General features: G+C 34.9%; 1 protein-coding gene across 1 annotated transcript in view; it reads right to left on the bottom strand.

Annotated features, from left to right (window-relative positions):
- LOC106875156 (Krueppel-like factor luna) overlaps window positions 1–8,257 on the bottom strand; it is a 277,747-nt gene that overhangs the window by 53,598 nt on the left and 215,892 nt on the right. The window lies entirely within an intron of this gene.

The raw sequence follows: 8,257 nt of genomic DNA, 5'->3' as shown, positions 1-8,257 counted from the left end.
GCCGCAGTCAAATGACTGAAACAAGTAAAAGAGTAAAAGAGTAATACATGTCAAAAACAAAAAAAATTAAAATACATGTAAAAAAAAGAAGCAATATAAAATATCTTATCTGCCAGTGTACAAGACATGCTTTTTGTATTCTTAAATGTAACAGCAAAAAAATCACCACGTATCTAATGTGGCTGTATTATAGATGCGATATAGAGTGTATTAGTGCTGCCGCTGCACCACTACAGCTGCTGCCGCCACCACCATCTGTTAATGTCCATTTTCCAAACTGGTGTGAGTTAAAACGGTTTGACTGGAACTGATAAGCTGGAGAACTCTACCAGGCTCCAGTCTGATTTTGGCTTGGTTTCTATGGATGTATGCCCTTTCTAACACCAACCACTACAAGAAGATAGTGGTTGCTTTTTGTAAGTCACCGGCACAGGTGACTCGTAGGTGTCACTGGCACATGAAACAAATTTATATTTTTTTCATCTTTTGTAAAACATGTGCACACACACACACACACACACACACACACACATATAAAATGGGCTTCTTTCAGTTTCCATCTACCAGGTCCACTCACAAAGCTTTAGTTGTCCTGAGGTTATAGTAGAAGATACTTGCCCAACGTGCCACACGGTGGGACTTGGGAAGCAAACTGCTTTATATGTATATATATATACTTTATTTAAAAGCAGCAGAAATATAACAAAAGACTGTTGTATTTCTGCTGCTTTTAAATAAAGCATATTACTCTACCTTTGATATTTGAGTACTCTTTTTACCACCTTGTTGCACATTTCATGTGCTTACTCCGGTATATATATATATATATATATATATATATATATATATATATATATATATATATATATATATGTAAATATATAAAGTTAGAAACATAGATATCTTGCTACACAGATAATCTCTCTCTCTCTCTCTCTAACTCTTTCTCTCTCCCTCTAGAGAGAGAGAGAGACAGACAGACAGATGTGTGAGGTGAGGCTCATTGTAAACAGGTTTTGTTAAGTTCATTATAAATAAACCCTGGAAGCAAGTGAAATTCATTTGACACAACTCATTGATTTTTCTGTATAGAGTAAGAGCAGTAGCATATGGAACTGGGAATAATCTTCTGTGCAGCTTCATTCAGTGAATTTTAACCAGCTTGGCTCAAGCAAACATGGCTCAAAGTGACAAATTCTAGTAGTCATAGACATTAAATACTAATCAATGCAGTTAGCCGTAACCAGGAACATAACTGAGAGCTACCACAGTATCTACCCAGATAATATATTCCTCTAAACTCACATTAATATACATATACATATATATATATATATATATACCATGGCTCATTTCATAACTGGAGCACTTCAACAATCGAAATGGCCAAAAACACTTTAAGAGTATTATTTTGACTGACAGGTTTTTTTTGCCTTTTGTTTTTAGCTTCTACAATTAAAATTCCCTCACATCACAAAGAAAGAGAGAGAGAGAGAGAGAGAGAGGGAGAGATAGAGAGAGAGAGGGAGAGAGAAAGAGAGGGAGAGAGAAAGAGAGAAAGAGAAAAAGAACCCCATTAAAGCGGTTAATTAGTGCATAAAAATCTGTATAAAATTCTTGAATTGTTTTACTGGTTTTGATCATTAGAGTACGGCCATGCTGGGGCAGTCTTGCAGGGTTTTGTCAATCACATCAACTCCATTATCTGTTACTCATTTTATCAATCTTCATTTGTCAAACCACTAAGTTATGGAATATAGTAAAAAAAAAAAAAAAAAAAAAAAAAAAAAAAAAAAAAAAAGAAAGACACATCAGATTTTAAGTGACGTGAAAGTAAAATCTGACACACAGAAGAAAACATCTGCATATACACAAACACACAATGTATGCAAACACACATATACATACACTAACAGTTTCAGTAAACTTATACTGTACTCCCAATAAAACATACAAGTTTTGTAGTCTGAATTACAAACAATGTTTGAGTAGGAGTGTGTATACATGAATGTATGTATGTCTCTCTCTCTCTCCCTCTCTTTATTATATATGCATGTATATATGTGTGTCTGTGTAAATATATATATATATGTATGTATGCATGTGTGCATATGCAAGTGTATATGCAGATGTGTGCGTTTTCTCAAACAATAATTCATTGTACACATTTACAGAATGAATTATGCAAACCAGTTAAAAAATATGAAGTGAAATGAGGAAGAAACAACTATAAAGAAACAATAATGAATGCAGTCAGGTTAGAGTTCCTCCTTCACAATGGCTTAGGCAATACTTGAATTCACTACGTTGCACTCAGTGCACTTAAAAAACTTTAATGTCAAATATTGTTATTAAATTGATGTGAGAATGTGTATGTGTGTGTGTGTATGTATGTATATATGTATGTATATATATATATATATATATATATATATATATATATATATATTTATATGTATATATATATATATATTTATATATAAAATTAGTGTACATTTAAACATAATAGAGGCGACCCTTAACAGGCAGTCTTACATGCTAGAAGTAGCAGTCAAAACGACCAACACCACATTTAAGAGCAATTTCGAAAGGAATGAAAAATAAAAAAAAACTTTTACCTTGTTTTTTTTATAGCCATTCCTAGGTTTCGAACTCTAGTTAGCAAATAAAATAATTTGCTAGGTGAAGTTCTCGTCAGTATTTTTCATTCCCTTTGAAACTACTCTTAAATGTGGTTTTGGTCATTTTGACTGCTACTTCTATCATGTAAGGCTGCTCGTTAAGGGTCACCTCTATTGTGTTTAAATGAATACTAATTTCATATGGAAAATATGTTGTCTATTGACTTTTTATACATGCTAGGCCACTGGTATTGAAATTTCTAAAGATATTCACTACCCTATATTTTATGGATGGATGGATGGATGGATTTATTCACACACACACTAATACATGTATCATCATTACCATTTAATGACCATTTTCCATGCTGGCATGGGTTGGACAGTTTGACAGGAGCTGGCAAATCTGAGGACTGCACTAAACTCTCTACTGTCTGTTTTTGTATGACTTCTATGCCAACCACTTTACAGTGTGTTCTGGGAAGTTTTTACATACATATTGGTTCCAAGAGTGAGCTGTTGATTTAAAAATGAGCTTTTGTGTCACAAAAAAATTGCTTCAGCAACGCAGACAACCAAGTTTACCAAGAACGGTTCAGAGAATGGTCCTATTAGCAATAACAAAGGCTTTTTATTAAATCAATAAAAGCTTGATAAAGAGATATGAGGTGCTTGATGCCTTTTCCTTGGAGCTGACAAGCTGAAAATATATATGTCCACTGTACCATGACTTGATCTCAAATTTCATTAGACTTTCTGGGATAACCAAGGGGCATATCCACTTTGTAAACTGATTAAGTAAACGTTTTGCAAAAACGTTACCAGTTTCTTCAAGCAGGCTTATTCCTAAAAAATTTCCACACATTCTCATTTGGATCCCTTTCTTTTAAACACTGAAATTATAAATAATAGCATCAACCCAGTCTTGTGGAACAGGAGCACTTGATCAGATGGTGGATCTCCACAATCAAGGAGACTTAACCATATGCCTGGTTTAACATCTCCAAATGGCAATTTGGGTGCCTTTCGTGGAGTTCACTCTGTTGCAAGCGTCTGAGACAGGTTTCTGGTTTCAGGATATCTTCTACAAGCCATCTTTTCAGTCAATGTTACAGGTATTTGGCACTATCTTTCCTCTGGAACAAAAGGTATCGCACTGTAACTCTGTGTGTGTGTGTGTGTATACACACAACAGTTAAGGAACAGAGTAGATAAAATCTGGGCTACATATGTTTCATAGCGAATGGAACCTCGGAAGTGGTAAATATCCAAGTGGAGGGGTGTACTACAGCCTACTCTTCAGACCAACATTATCTTGATTAAATGAAGTTTACACTGTTGTTAGGAGCCCCCATGTTAACATACAGAGGATTCAATAAGAATTCTTCCCAGCTTACCGTACTCCAATAGGGAAAAACATTCATAACCTTTGGACGCAATAAACCACTGTTATGGATTGCTTGAAGCTTACTTTCTTCCTACACCTCGACCCTCAAATCTTACATATATACATACACACACAGAGATACACGACTATACACATACACGCAGAGATACACGACTATACACACACACTATATATATATACATAAACATGTGCGCACACGCGAGTGTGTATAGAAGTACATATCCATGCATACAAGTCTGCATTATATCTATAAGTATACACATATTCATATGCTTTATATAAATGCATATACACACACATTTGCTAAGTGAAATACAATTGCTTATGAAGTGTGTGTGTGTGTGTGTGTGTGTGTGTGTGAGAGAGAGAGAGAGAGAGAGAGACAGAGAGAGAAAGAGACGAGAAAGGGAAAGAACAGAGAGAGAGAGAGAGACAGATCTCTGAGTTCTTGGGAAGATTTCACATGCCCCAGTGTCACCAAAATCAGTGCCAGTCAGCACTGCCCCCTCTGCACCAACCCCTATCCCGCCTCACCATGGTTATCATATCGTCAGCTGGTGGCATGATTATGGTATAGTTTACTTATAGGTGCCAAATTACGTGTTTAACCTTTGACTCCCCCTCTCTCTAGCCAACTCAGTCATAATTACCATCAATCATGCTTGCTCTGGTGTGAACCAGCTTACATTCCTTCTAAGAATGATCCAACCAACCGGAAACATGACAGACAAGAGTGTAAAAAAGTACACAGACAGACAGACAGACAGACAGACACACACACACACACACATATATACAGAGAGAGAGAGAGAGATAGGTAGATAGGGTAGTAACTAGATATATAGATTATGTAGGTAGACAAGATAGACACAGTTACATAGGCAGATAGACTGATATAGATAGATAGACAAAAGACTGATAGATAAATAGACAGGTAGACAGACAGACATAGACAGTAGATAGATAGACTGATAGATTGACGGAGACATATAAGTAGGAAGATAGGCAGTTAAATGGGCAAAATGATAGATTGATAGACAGACAAATAGACAGATAGATAAACAAACAGACAGATAGACAAACAGACAGACAGGTAGATGGATAGATAGACAGACAGATAGACAAACAGACAGACAGGTAGATAGATAGATAGACAGACAGATAGATAGATGGATAGATAGATAGATAGATAGAAGTAGAATCTGTTTATTACAATCATGCACATATTACTTTATTAAACAATTTCATAGAATACTTTATCCACGGCACACAAACCTCTAAAATATAATCAGACACAGACATTCAGAAACAAGTGACAAACACATCCACACCCACCATACACACACACACACACACACACACACACACACACACACACACACAGTATGTACATATATTAGACATATATAAATACACTATATACAGTAAACAAAGTTATATATATATATATATATATATATATATATATATATATATATATATATATATATATATACAGAGATAAAGAGAGAGAGAGAAAGAGACAGAGAGACAGAGGAAAGATGAGACTCATCTAAAACAAATGTCATTCATAAATCATGAAATTACATAAGATACACACACACACACACACATACACAAAACACTAATATTTTCTTTTAATTACAGAAGACTACTTAAAAGAAAATACCATTGTGTGTGTGTGTATGTCTGTGTGTGTGTGTATGTCTCTGTGTGTGTGTATGTCTGTGTCTTTGATATGAATGGCTCAGTGTCAAAAAGCATAGTATGTGCGTGAGTGAGTATGTGTGTGCGCATGTGTGTATTCCAAGTTCATTCTCTTTGTTTTCTTTCTCTTTCAGAGACAGCAACAACTTTTTTTTTCTGCGTCAGAATTCTTCTCTTTTGAGGCCTCCAGGAGTCAGATTCCCTCAACATTTTGTCATGAATGTTGGCTTATGACTAAGAGTACATGTTTCAAAACATTTTATTGCGACAATGTATAGTTTAATTCTCAAACCAACCAACGGTAACCAACAAACAAAATTTTACTACTATTATATATAGAGAGATATATCGAAAGGTAGTCATAGTGAAATCTAAAATAAACTAAAAGGAAAAGAAAAAAAAAAATGCGTACTCCATATGTAGGCGTGGCTGTATGTTAAGAAGTTTGTTTCCCAACCACGGGGTTCTGGGTTCAGTCCCACTGTGTGGTACTTTGGGCAAGTGTCTTCTATCACCTTGGGTTGACTAAAATCTTGTGAATGGATTTGGTAGACAGAAACTGAAAGAAGTCCAAATACATATATATTTGTTTGTGTGCGTGTTTGTCACCCACCACTGCTTGTCTCTTTTAACTTAGTAGTTCATCAAAAAGAAATCGATAGAATAAGCACCAAGTTTAGAAAAAAAAAAAAATCCTGAGGTTGATTTGACAGAAAAATATTCTTCGAGGCAGCACCCCAGCATTGCCACAGTCTAATGACTTAAACAGGATAAAAGATCTATTTTGTCATGCATTATCTTGTCTGTCTGTCTATCTTTTACTTGCTTCAGTTATTGGACGGCAGCCATGTAGGAGTTTATCTTAAAGGGTTTATCTGAACAAATTGACTCAGTACTATTCATTCATGTCTGGTTCTTATTCTGCATCCTTCTTTTGCAGAACCATTAATGCCATGGAAATATAAACAAACCAACACTGGTTGTCAAGTTGTCAAGTGCTTGTAGTGGTGGAGACAAACACAAACACATACACAATAGGCTTCCACTCAGTTTCTGTGCACCAAATTCACTCAAATGGCATTGGCTCACCTAGCACTATAGTAGAAGGCATTTAACCAAGATGCACATCTATGTTTTTATTAATGTTTGTTTTTAATGATCAATAATAATAAAAACAATTTTACATTAAGCTCAAGGTTTACCTTATACTTTTGTAGCATTCAAATTTATAATTCTTTAACAAGAATTGACAATGATCTTGAAGTCACTGTCAATATTCTTGCTTATGAATATAAATATATATTATATAAACACACACACACACACTAACATATATATCTCACTGTATCATTTTATTAACCAGACTAACAGATGTTGTTATATAGAGCTGGTCATTAAGGTGTTTCTTTGTATAATTTACTACTCTGCTTGGAAACAGGTGAGAGTTAGTGACAGGAAGGGTATCTGACTGTAGGAAATCTGCCTCAACAAATTCTGTCCAACCCATGCCAGCATAGAAAAGTGACATTAATTACAATGATGATGATGTATACCTGCAGTGGATATGAAATAATTTCTTCTGAGCTGGTTAGTTTCTTACCCTACTCTTTCTTTTATTCTGAATCTAAAAATGGAAGTCTATGGAATAATCATGCTCATCACGACTCCTGTCAGAATTTCTCCGAAAATTGTGCAAACACTATTTTCAATCTATTCAAAATCACAAACAACAATCCTAGACTTCCAAACATCTGTTGTTTGAACGATTTGAGGAAGAGAAGAAATGATTTGCTATAGACATGAAATAATAATTCTAAAATTCACTTCTAAATTGATGTCAAACTAACTGGTTGTGTGTTCCAGAAAGTTCTTTTTTTATTATTATTATTTCCAAATGACTGGAATAATTTCAATTAGAGTTAACTTGCCTATTTGTCTACCAACTTCTCTATCTCTCTCTCTCTTAAGAATCTACTTATAGACACAAACATTAGCACTGTCCTAACCCTTTGTTAACATATTTCTGTTGAAATACATTGCCTTCGTTTCAATGAAAGCCAAAAATAATGAAGAATTCAGTAAAATAACATTGTCTTTATTAACCTTTATTACTGTTTGGAACATAAATCAATACAAAATTCCAGTGGAAGGTTTTAGCTTAGATATCTGTGTGTAAAAGAGGAAGTTTGTATCACAGAACCAGTGACTGTATTTTGGATGGTTCAAATTAAAAGGGTTAGCCACAAAACAACTTCTTAAAATTACTGTTAACACTGTATAAACTAAGAATACAAAGCTAGACCCGTGGTTCTCAACAGGGGTCTATATGGCCCTCGGGGGTCCTGTTTGTTAAGTAGCTTGCTTACCAACCACATGGTTCCGGGTTCAGTCCCAAATGCGTGGCACCTTGGGCAAGTGTCTTCTACTATAGCCTCGGGCCAACCAAAGCCTTGTGAGTGGATTTGATAGAGAGAAACTGAAAGAAGCCCTATATATATATATATATATATATATATATATA

This window comes from Octopus bimaculoides, chromosome 16, assembly GCF_001194135.2.
Source record: "Octopus bimaculoides isolate UCB-OBI-ISO-001 chromosome 16, ASM119413v2, whole genome shotgun sequence".
Classification (NCBI taxonomy): domain Eukaryota; kingdom Metazoa; phylum Mollusca; class Cephalopoda; order Octopoda; family Octopodidae; genus Octopus; species Octopus bimaculoides.
Note: the sequence above shows the minus strand (reverse complement) of the source record. Positions and strands in the feature narration are given on the sequence as shown.